Raw genomic sequence first — 12,968 nt, 5'->3', positions numbered from 1 at the left:
GTGGGCCATATGTTTAGCAACCTGTTTGACACCCCTGTTTTAGGAGTTTGTTTCATATTTTCACCTCGAGGGAGCCTTGTATTCGCAGTGAGACAGCTCCATGTGACTTGTGGTTATAGACTGTAAATAAAAGATGGAAGAAGTAGCCACGATATCGCCCAGTGGTTGGTGGAAAACTGTATGCCTCATGTTTGGCCATCACCGTCTTCTAAAATAAGACGTAACGACATAAAGAGGAAGAAATGGTGGATCTGACATTACACATGCAGTTTTGATAGCAACCTATTAATATCATATCCTGATTGAGTGTCTATATACTGGATAGATTTATATTCAATCTGGATTCTTTCTGCATACAGAGGTTTTGCCCCCTCCTGGCACGTCCACACTGGTTTCACTTTTTAGATCATGAGGCTCCAGACATCTTTCATGTACAGTCCATGATTGCAATGAACTCACGCTTCACACTGATATATATATATATATATATATATATATATATATATATATATAGACACACAATACATTTAGATTAGATTTTTTGGGGAAAGGCTTTTAGATTTTTTTTTCCTCACATTATGAAGTGATTTCACAAAAAATATACACAACAGCTATAGGATAATTAAATATCTGACGTGTGGGTAAAAATACAGACTTTTTTTTCATGTGATTTCAAAATAAATGCTATTAGTGGGCTGCTCAGTGGTTAACCGTTTCGCCTTGCAGCTAGAAGACTCTTGGTTCACGTCCCAGTCAGGACATGGAGTTTCCAGGTTCTCCTGATGTGGTCAAACTACTATACAGTTTTCAACATGTATGGTAGTTTGACCTCATCAGAAATAGATGCCATAAGTGACATTTTCAGCTAACGAGGAGTTTGCCTTGTAACATGTTGACGTTAATGTTATGGTAGTGTTTATTCTAACACTATTTTGAGATTGATTGTTCTGAACCTAACCAAGTAGTTTTGGTGCTTAAACTTTACCAAACTAATACTTAAATCACAAAATGAAATAAAACCAAGTAAAAACTTTCAACTGAAAACGCCCTAAACATCCATCATGTTGAATATTGACAAATGATGCCACCACCAGACAACAGCCTGTGTTCATCTCTCAGGTTCCAGCAGCTTTGACAACACAACAGGGAATGAGGACAAGTTGTTCTCTTTAACTGTGTCACTTTGTTCCCATCTTTATTTGATTCTATTAGTATTTTTTATATCTATGCTTTCTGGGGAAAATTTATGAAAAAAAACAGCAAAAGAACTGAGAGGAATCCAATCATTTACATGAGCAGACAAGTTCACATCTGTTGTCTGGTAATCGTGAACAGTAATTTCAACGATTTAAAAGGGTATAATAATTACTATTATTTTTATATTGTACGTAGTAGTAATAGTATTTCTTCTAGTGTTATTTAATCAGAGAAAGGAGCACAGCAGAAAGCATTATATGGTCACCGTTGAACTGGGGAGGGCAGGTTTGTCGGTCTGTTATCATCCGGCTGCTTTGTGCCGTTCGTCATTAGCGCTCTGAGCCGGCTGTCTCGGTGTTTCTAATGGGGTCTGATGCCCTGAGCTGCTGGCCTGCACTTAGAGCTGCCGCTGATTAGAGCTCAGCCTTTAATTTCAGCTGCAGAGTCAGTGTCATTATGCGGAAGGGCGGGGAGACGGGAAGAGGGTAAGGAAAGACGACAGTGACAATACGGATGAGCTACTTCCGAGTTTGAGAGTGTAAAGGGGAAAACATGTCTACAAGGGAGGATCTAAAAGGCACAGATATGCAGTGAGTGATGAGTGACGGCAGAAAAATGAATTTGTTTACATCCATCCATCCATTATCTATACACCGCTTAAACCTCATTAGGGTCATGGGGGGCTGGAGTCTATCCCAGCTGACTTAGGTGAAGGTAGGGGACACCCTGGACAGGTCACCCGTCTATCACAGGGCTACATATAGAGACAGTCACACTCACATTCACACCGATGGACAATTTAGAATCACCAATTAACCTTAGCATGTTTTTAGACTGTGGGAGGAAAAAGGAGAACGTGGAGAAAACCCATGTATGAACAGGGAGAACATGCAAACTCCATGCAGAAAGATCTCAGGCCCTGGCCGGACGTGAATCGGGGATCTTCTAGCTGTGAGGCGACAGTGCTAACCTGAGATGCATCCCTGTCACTAACAACAAAATAGCAAAATTTTAGTCATTTCTCAATGGTGTCTTCCTTTATATGTGCAGGTAGAAGTCATTTTTCGTTGAAACAGTTTACTTACTTTACTTACTTTGAGTGCAGCGGTCGCCTCAGTCCAGAGGGGGCAGATTTGAGCCTGTTGTATATCAACCTTTAACACATTTGCTACATCAAATTCCACTTCTTTTTTCTGTTTCTGTTAGCAAAAAGTGGGAAGCCCCTGGTCGGGGGCAACTACGGTGATTCACGTCAAAAATCCCAGTCTGAAGCAACACGGCACCAGCATCTAAATTCACTGACATGAGGTGCTATGAGGACACAAGACAGCTTTAAGGCTGATCGCTTTAGCTTTAACCCTCCTGTTGTCTTCATTTACGGGCAGCAAAAAATGTTGCTTCCTTGTGTGACAAAAATCCAGCAAAAAAAACTCCCCAAATTTCTGAAAATTTGCAAAACCTTCAGAAAGAAAATTCCAATAATTCCTTAAAAGTTTCCCTTAAAAAAAATTACATTTAAAAAATCCCCCAAATTTGGCAAGAAAATTCTTGTAAATATTTTCAAAAAATTAGTAAAAATCTTCCTAAAAATATCTAAGGTGATTACATGTATATCAGTAAAACTTTATATTTTCTTTAAGAACATTTACACAAAAAAATCTACCAAAATCCAGCGAAATTCGCTGGATTTTGGTAGATTTTTTCATGTGAATGCTCTTAAGAAACATCTTTTTAACATTTCTTTTTTTTTCTCCACCAAAAACTGTTAAAAAAAATTCCCAAAAAATGTTGAAAATGTGGACATCAGTAGTTTTACTGTGGAATTGAAAAAAAAATTTTTCCACATTTTCAAACCTTAAAATGGGTCAGTTTGACCCGTAGGGCAACACAAGGGTTAAACTGATCTGTCTAAGGGGCTGCAGAAACCTTAATGGTAACCAGTCACACCCAAGAAACACACAAGCTCCTTGGATAAATGCCTCCAACTTTTCAGAGTTCTTTAATTTACCTCACAATAGGCTCTCATCAGGTGCAACCAACTTATAATCCTCAAACTAGCAGACAGATGTCTTCCTACTTTAAACCACAGATTTTCTTTTAAAATGTTTTTAAAATGTGTTTCTCCTTCGACTACTTTTCGCCAACATCCATCCTAAAGTGCTCCGCGGTTCGTACCAGTTGATCTTCCTGGACAACTTTCTGACAGCTTACCTGCCCAAATACTCCCAAAACAGAGTATTAAAAGCCACCGCTGTCACTCTCTCTATTCCACAGTTCCACAAGGTTAAACCTCAACATTCAGTCGTTTCCAGCAAATGTGCAGTAATGTAATACACATAATGTTCTTTCTTCTGGTATCCTTCATTTATTCATTCATTTATTCATTCTGCAGACCTTCATGCTCCAAAAATGCCGCTCATGTCTGATTTCAGTTTGGGGATTTTAGAGATACTGAACTCAGGAATCTCTGGTGAGAAATGTTTTAATCTTTAGAAAAATGAAGACAGATATGAAGACCTTGTTTTTTTAATTAAATAAAATATGCACATGATAGAAATAAGTAGGAACAGTAAACAAAGCTAGTGTTCAATGGATGTTTTTTTCATTTAATTAATCAAATACTGCGTGTTTGAGTCTTCCCTTTCCAAAAAATATCTTATCCCTCATGTGACATTCTTTGTCCTTTTCAAGTTTGATGTTCTTGATAATTTTAGCTGTGTTAATGCACATGGCTCCCATAATACATCATTAATACACTGTGTAGAAAACAGAGTTACATTTAGGACCTTAAGGACAAAAATGTCCAAATTAAAACTAGTTAAAGCTCATTTTGATCCTCCTGCTATGACAACATGAAACCATACATTGTATTTTATTAGGCTTTTAATTTGGAGTCTAGTTGTGGGTAATTATGAAATTTGAAAAAGCTATCCTCCCCTTACCACTTATTATACAGAAAATCTGTCTTTTTTTGGTGTTTTTTCAGTGGCATCATGTAAAAAAATGGCATTTAAAGGGTTCAAATCCAGAAAATGGATGAATATTGGCTAGTTATGGTCAGGATTGATGTTTTACAAATTTAACTCAGTGATAGTGGAACATATGACACACTTGAAAAATGAAAAATATGAATTGACATTATGTCTGATCATTAGTAACCAGAATAAAAAGCTGCACATGACAAGAGGTTTAAGAATCTAACATTTCCACAAAAACTGCAACCTCGACGTCCTTTATGATAGTCGACTGGCATCACATCATGACTGTGAAGTGAAAACAGAGAAAAAATGTCAATTCATGAAAATATGAAACGTGTACATGTCTCATAACTCCAAATGCATGTGAGTGATACCACCTGATATATGTGTCTTTGCAGCCCTTTCTCACTGAGACAAACACCACACACACACAGTGAGGAACCTTTCAGCTACAGTTTGAATAAAAAACAAATAGAAACTACACGAGGTGAAAGCAGCAAATAAGAGATCTCACTGAAAAGGAGGAGCAGTGACTCTGCATTTCCATTGTTTCTTTTTCCACTGACTCATCTCTCTCAATAAACTCATTCAAACACAGTGACACAACAGCCTCTCCCTCTGCTGATCTTCTTTCTCCTGTTCCTCCATCCGTCTCTTTCTCCTTCTCTTGAACTCCCGTTTGTGGTTTATTCTCTTCCTTCCCTTCCCTCCTTCCTTTCTCAGCAGCTGAATCGTCCGAGTTGTTTTGTTACGGAGAACTTCCTCTCTGTGGGCCTTTCTTCTCCCCTCCGATAAATGAGCTGGTCTTGTGATGGGAAACAAGAACTTCCCTATTTTTGTCTGCTCTGGGGAAAACACACACAAGTGCAGTCAGGCGCACACACAAATCTGTCAGTAAACACACCATACATCACTACAGAGACATGAGCTTACACTGTCACACAAATATAGCTACTGTACATACAGTGGTGGAAAAGAAAGTTTTCGGACACCCTCAGATATTATCAGGAAATATTTGTGGACATTTTTTTTGTGTTTCAAAAGGTGTGGCTGCATTAGACAGACCCAAACAAATACAAATGATATTTTTTTGTTTATTGTTTACAAGAAAAACTAACAAATTCTTGACAATTTCAACATGTCAATTCTCAACATTGTCGGTATCAAAGTCAACAAATAACAGAACGTGTTCAAAACTGAGCAAAAAATATTTAAACCATCACATCATCAAATTAATATTTAGCAGTCCTGCCATTAGCACGAAGTAGAGCTCTAATCTTGGCTGCCATGTTCCCCATGAGCCTTTCACACTGTTGAGGGGTAATCTTGTCCCATTCTTCTTGAATTACTGCTTTTAATTCTTCTAAATTCTTTGGATTATGCATTGAAACAGACCTCTTGATAATCCACCACAGATTTTCAATGGGGCTCATGTCCGGAGATTGAGCTGGCCACTCTAAGACCTGGATACTGTGCTGCTGCAGCCAAGTTCTACTGGGCCTGGATGTGTTCAAGGAGCATTATCTGGTAGAAACATCCAGTTTTGACCTCAACAGAACAGAGCACGTACAGAAGGGAGCATGTGGGTTTGGAGAATGGTACAGTATTTGGCAGAGTTCAGTGTCTCATCACAGACAGTGAGATGACCAACACCAGCAGCACTCATGCATCCCCAATGATTCTTAATGCAATATTTCACAAATGCATGGAGTGTCCGAAAGCATTTTTCCACCACTGTATGTCTTTCTGTTAAAATGTGGTAAATCCACACTAAAAATCATGTGTGTGACAGAAAGTCTGCCTTAGTGTATGAGCTGGATCCTGTTTTTCTGTAAGTCTGGCCACTTCCACATCCCCAGGATACAAACAAGCATGAAAACACCTCTGCTCTGTGCATGTTTTGAGCAAAAGACACATCCAACATGTTTCAAAATACAATGTTGCATGTAAATGTTTTAGGAAATATCATTTATCTACCAGCTTCATTTTACTAACCTTCAATCAGACTACAACATGAGCTTAATAAATACAGCCTGCAATTTTTCCCTTCAGTTTAGAGCTCCAAATTTGCCAAATACTGTTGGTGAGATCACTCAAATGTAGTGAAAATATATCTAAACACATTGTATTCCACCACAAATGAGTTTTTATGCTTACAGTTTTTATACTTTTATGCTCACACACACTAGAGATTAGATATAAATGCCTCATTATTTTATATTCACAAGGAAAATTGAAAATGTGGTAAAAGAAATGAGACATTAATAGTTAAATATGTGCTAAAATTTATAAAAACAAAGAGCACAGCCAAACAAAGAAGCAGAGGAATGAAATAAGCTTGTGAAAGATAAAATAAGCTTCTATTTTTCTATCAGATAGCAATTTAATAAAATATAAACTCCTTAACTGACTGGAAATTCTCAGAATAAGTATAGTTAGTTTTACTTTTTACTTATTGATATGTTTTCTGCATTTTGTCACTTTTAGGACTCCATACTTCAGTAGCATGAATATTGTGTGTAATATTGAAAATATTAGATATGTATCATTTTGTACACTTTGCTCCAAACTTTAGCAGGACAAATCTGTTTTCTTTGGGAATGTGCAGATTTGTAAATACTTTTTCAGGGTTTTGAATGCAGTCAGGCTGCACAGCATGAGTTTGTACTTTCTTGCTCGCCGTCACTGAGGGGTTGAAGCAGGCTAATGGATTAATGCTCAGACTGTGGCGGCGTTTTATATCGCTGCAGCAGCACGACCCTCTTTTTTCCACTTTTCTTCCTTTTGCAGTCCAAACTCCTTGTGAAAGCTTTTTGTTACCATGGCAAGCCTGAACAAATGGACTTACAGTATGTTATTTAGCTGCTTATACCTGTTGAATATTTGAAGAGAAACCAACAGTTTGACTGCAGATTCAGTGTAAGAAAAATACCTGACATCTCTCAGAGATATTTTAGAGAACAGAAGAGAATTCTTGATGTGAAACCAACTGAGCCATGAACTGTTTCTTCATTGTTCCTCAGTGATAAGACAAAGCTGTTGTCTGTCATGTTGAGAACATTTCCATAAATCCCAGCTTGCTAATCACCATACGGCCTCCCGGGCAATCAAAGATCATCAACTGACTCATCTGTCACCCGCTGGGAGCGATTTGAATGTCTGACATGTGACGTATGAGTTAGAAATATCAGCAGTTGTGTTCCTCTTCTTGTTCCTTTGGTGTTTAATGTCACTAAATGGTGTCTCTCATGATCTTATGTAAAAGGAAAGTTAATTCTGAATATGAAAATGTCTCGGATTTAAGCCAGAGTAGCTTGTGTCTGCATCACTGTGAGTCCAAAGAGCATTTTCAGTTGCTCCGTTGCAAATGGCCGTGTGCTTATTTGCATACATTAACAACAGTATGCTCTTTGTTTCAATAAACCAGCCTGTGAGAGGACTCGGTTTCATCTAGCTGGTGACAGGTAGAGGAAGTTTGGACCTTGTTTTAACGGCTGCAGCGATCGTTGAAGTCACAGTGTTGAGCAGCATTCGGAATATTTCACTACATACCTAAATTTACAGCTTTAAACCTATGAATGCTTAAAAAGCTGCAGTGGTGCACTTTTAAATCCACTGGTTTCAGAGTGACTCTATTCATATTTTTCATTTTGAACTGAAAGGCAGCTGCAAATGTTGAAAAAATAAAGACCTCTCATGGACCTCTGACCTTTTTTTAGGGAAACACTCCAAATAAGTCAGAACTCATTGTGTGCATAAAGTTATTTTCAGTGGAGCTGAACCAAGAACCAACTTCAGAGGCTAAAAAATGAAGCTAATGCAAAGGAATTTCTGTCTGAGCAAGCCCGTGAGCTCAAATTGAACCTTTATACCCCTAAAAATGGCAAAATACAAAGCAAATCCTAATGCATGTTTCCTTGTACAACACAGTGAAGAAAGTGGAAGTAAAATAACTGATTTAAATGTCAGATTATGGGAAAACTTTTGAAAAATAGATGTTTTCATCGGCTGCAATTTTTCATGTCCTTGTTGACGGGTGACATTTAAGTCAAGCTTTAGCTGCGTTTTGCTTTTTATCGCCACAAGATGTTCTTTACCTCAGTGAAATGGAAAGTCTTTTTCGTTTTACAGTCATGGAAAAAATTATTAGACCACCCTTGGTTTCTTCAATTTCTTGTTCATTTTAATGCCCAGTACCACTAAAGGTATGTTACCTGAAGAGTACAATGAACACGACAAAAAAATGCAGCTGATTACATAAAACTTCATGTCCTATTTGACTTGCTTAAGCTTAATTGTATTCCCAGAGTATATAAGAGACCATTTCAGAACTCAGAAGTTGTCAGCTCTCACATAATGAATAAAACAAAAGAATTATGTGAAGCCACAAAGGCAGCCATCATGGCACTGCTGTAAATTAGCAGGAGTGAGAGACAGGTAGCGAAAAAACTGAAGATCTCCAAGACAGCCGTTCATTACATTAAGAAAAAACAAGCCCAACATGGTACTACCAATTGCTAGCTGGTTGCGGCAGGAAACGTCTTTCTACCCACCAGATGACCGTCACTCATCCATTCCTGTGTCAGGAATTGTCGTCAGACCTCCAGGGACCTTAAAAATTAATGGACGTTGTGGAGAAATGTGATTTGTTCGGCAAGGACAGTTCGAAACCGACTACTTGAAGCTGGTTTGAAGTCACACAGGGCACAGAAGAAGCCCTTCCTCATCGAAAGGCAGAGGAAAACCTGGTTACTCTTTGCTGGGGATCACAAGGATTGGACTGTTGATGATTGGACTAAGGTTCTCTTCAGTGATAAATCCAATTTTCAGTTGATGCCCACTCCAGCCAACTTACTGGTTAGAAGGAAGCCTGGAGAAGCTACAAACCAGACTGTCTGCCCCTACAGTAAAACATAAGGGTGGATCAGTGACCGTCTGGGGTTGTTTCAGTCTGGGTGGAACAGGGCAAATGCAATTGTGTGAAGAGCGAATGAACCAGGTCATATACAGGGTTACTCGAAAACAGTCTTCTTCCATCAGCTGAAAAACTCTTTCCTGCCTCCCATGACTGGATTTTCCAACAAGACAATGCCCCTGGCCACACGGCAAAGTCAGTTAAAGCCTGGATGGAGAACCCAAAAGCCCAAAAACAAAGCAAATTTGTTTGAATTAGTGCAACAGGAATGGGCTGCTGTGACAGCAGAACAATGTCAGAAGCTGGTGGAGGGCAGCCAAGACGCATGGCTGCAGTCATCAGAAACAATGGCTATGCAATCAAGTACCAACTCCTGTGTGCATCATGTGACTAAAACAGACAGAAAAGAAAACATGGAATGCCTAAAAGCTGTTTTTGGCAGTACAATGCCATAGCTATTGATGTAAGAACTTAAGTGATTTGGGTTAGTATCAAGAAAACCATGAAAAATGTCTAGATATCAACTCTTAAATTAAACTTTTATGAGCTATTGGTGTTGTCATCATTATTTTTATCCAAACAAATGTACCTTTTGTTGTACCAGGCATTAAAATGAACAAGAAATTGAAAAAAAACAAGAGGGGGTCTAATAATTTTTTCCATGACTATACTTTTACCTTTTTGTGGAACTTTTGTTGTTTCCACTGATATTTGTTTTGTGCACAAATTGAAAACGTGCATAAAAGCTAGTGGACAGAAAAGCACTTAGAATTAATTAAAAAACCCAACCATGGTGATTGCAAGGCAGTAGTGTTCCTCAGTAATGAGTCAAGTGGAAATAGAGGAGTTTCACAGCCCATCATTGCTATTTATCACAAAGAATGAAAGAATTTAAACCCAATAACTGCAGGCGGTACAGTCTGATCCTGAACAATGTCTGGTGTTGCAGTTGTGTTGCACCTATACTCTAGGTAATAGTAAAAGGCCACAAACTGCCTTTGTGAAATATAAACTGAGCTTTTGGATACTTTCTCAAGATCAGCATGTATTTTCCAGTGCTTGCGTGCATTCTTGGATTTGTGCTAAAAAAAAGGGGACTTTTTGCCATGATTGCCTCCGGGTCAAAGACCTTACAACAAAAGTCTTATTCATTTCCTGAGATTTGATATTCGGCCTCATCATGAGTTGCGGGCCAACAGCGAAGTCACAAGTCTTTTTTGGATGGTGAATAAAGCACAGTAAAGTTCACGGAACACACAATCTGCACTCATTTTAAAACCATCCTGAAGTGCAGATCCCATACGAGGATGGAGGGAAAATGCAAAAGCTATTTAACCCTCCTGTTGTCCTCATTTATGGGCACCAAAAAATATTGTTTCCTTGTCAGAAAAAAATCCAAAAATTCAGAAAAAAAAATCCCCCAAATTTCTGAAAATTTACAAAACCTTCAGGAAGAAAATTCCAATAATTCTTTAAAAATTTCCCTTAAAAATTTTATTTAAAAAAAATCCCCAAATTTTTCATGAAAATTCTTGTAAATATTTTCAAAAAATGAGTAAAGGTCTTCCCAAAAAATCCTAAAAATATCTAAAGTGATTACATATATATCAGTAAAACTTCTAATATTTTCTTTAAGAACATTCACAAAAAATCAACCAAAATCCAGCGAAATTCACTGGATTTTGGTTGATTTCTTTGTGAATGTTCTGAAGAAAATTTTTTAACATCTCTTTTTTTCCACCAAAAATTGTTCAAAGATTCTTCAAAAAATGTTGAAAATGTGGACATCAGAAGTTTCACTGTGAAAATATATTTATTTCCCACATTTTCAAACGTTAAAATGGGTCAATATTGACCCGCAGGACGACACGAGGGTTAAAAGAATTGTCTTGTACTTTAAAATGGTACTTTTTTTCTGAATCTTCTGACCTGAGTCACACACTTATACTGTGTTTACTTGAGGTCAAAACACATGCCTTCACCTGAGTCATGTGAAACCATTAGAAGTCACAGCGCAACTATTTCTTTCAGTGGCTTCTTGTGTGGTTGTGGTCTCTTTAGTGTCCAGCACCTGTGAACATCAGGGTTTAAGTTACACTTTACAAAAGCAAAAGCAGCTGTGCACTTGACGCCCACATATGCATATTTCTGGGGATAAATCTCAGGAGAAACTTTCCTTACCGGAAGCAAATCTTGCATCCCTGTGCGGTATATTCAAAATGATTCAGCACTGTGCCACTTTATAGTAACTGCATTACTTCTAGGTTGAATGGTAGAGTGTTTGTTCTTCAGTTTTAATGTTAAAAACTACAATCCCCAAAGCATAAACTCAATGCAAATCAGTTCATCTTTCATGCTGATATTTAAGTTAGTATGTCCACCTTCAGTTTAGAGTCAGTGCTCCTGGACATGGAGGATGCCAGTGGTGCACAAATGTTCTACTATTCTATTTTTTAGTGTTTTTTAGCTGTTACTTGCTTGAGGAGTTGTGTTGCTCTACCTTTCTCTTCAAAGAATGCCAGAGGTGTTCTACTGGATTCAAGGCAGGTTTTTAAAGTATAGACCATTTGTAGACCATTTTACTTTCTAGCACTGACTTTATAACAGTCAGGGGGTCCACAGGCCTCTGACAGACTGATGGAAGCATTATGGCAAAGTCCTGTGGCTTCTGTGTTAACTTGCGACGAGCTAAGCTAACGCTGTTGCCTCTGTGGAGCTGCAGATGTTGGATAGTGCTGGTGAGCTTTCCAACCATTATATCTGTGTCCAACGGAGCTGCCCTACATTAACCACTTAGGCCCAGTGGGTGGTCGATTTAAGCCCAGCTTGCCACCTGGCCTGCAGTGCACTGGCCGAAACCTGGTTGTGTTTTTGGTTAATCCAATGTCCTTCCTGCTCTCTTGCACTGAGACCCACTGGGTGAACTCGGTCCATCTGGCCCCAGACTGTGTGATATTGGTCCAGACCTTTATGTAATCACATCGAGTGATGATTCACATTAGAAAGGCTAGTGATGAACTTTACTCCTATGAGCGGTATTGTCTACATATCAGAACATTTGAAGTTATAATAATAATGAATATACCTCAATTAAATTCATTGGCAACTAATTTCAATTTTTTTCGACTAGACCAATTATTCGTGGAACCGCTAGTCCACTCACAGTTTAGCATAGCTGATAACACAATGCCTCCTTCCAAAAAACAGCCTAGATGTGGTCATTTCTAAGAGTTTTCTGACTGCAGGATGGAATGCTTTGATCGCACCTCTTAGAAATCTGAAATGGACACTTAGACTCTATTTCTGAAAAAGCATGTAGCCATTGTATTTATGCTCCGTGGCAACCTTTCTTTCAGGAGGCCAGAGGAGAGAAACTAATGAATGATTTAACTTCATTTGAGGGATCAACACCCAGCAGCACAACTCCCGTTGGCTCGCTGTCACTTTGAGAAGAATGGAGTTGGGGCTGAAGGGGAGGGTTGGTGTTTTGGATGGTGTTGTGATGGAGAGAAAGAAACAGGAGGAGGGATTTGTGGACCGGATAGCGTGGTGACATCAGCTTTGAAAAATGTGTGTGCAAGTGAGTGAGAGTGTGTGTGTGTGTGTGTGTGTGTGTGTGTGTGTGTGTGTGTGTGTGTGTGTGTGTGTGTGTGTGTGTGTGTGTGTGTGTGAGAGAGAGAGAGAGCTGGAATCAGAGGACGAGAATGGAAGAGGTCTCACTCTGATCCTTTTATTTAGAACCAAAAAGAGCACAAAAGCTCGCTCCGGCTTAAAAAATGCTGCAATTTATGCTGTAGATATGCCCATATGTGTTAGCCTGATATTTTTTAATGTGCGGTTTGGATGTTTCTACTACATTTTCATTCTCAACACCCAGA

This window comes from Amphiprion ocellaris, chromosome 23 (genome assembly GCF_022539595.1).
Source record: "Amphiprion ocellaris isolate individual 3 ecotype Okinawa chromosome 23, ASM2253959v1, whole genome shotgun sequence".
Taxonomy (NCBI): Eukaryota; Metazoa; Chordata; class Actinopteri; family Pomacentridae; genus Amphiprion; species Amphiprion ocellaris.
This window is presented reverse-complemented; position numbering follows the sequence as displayed.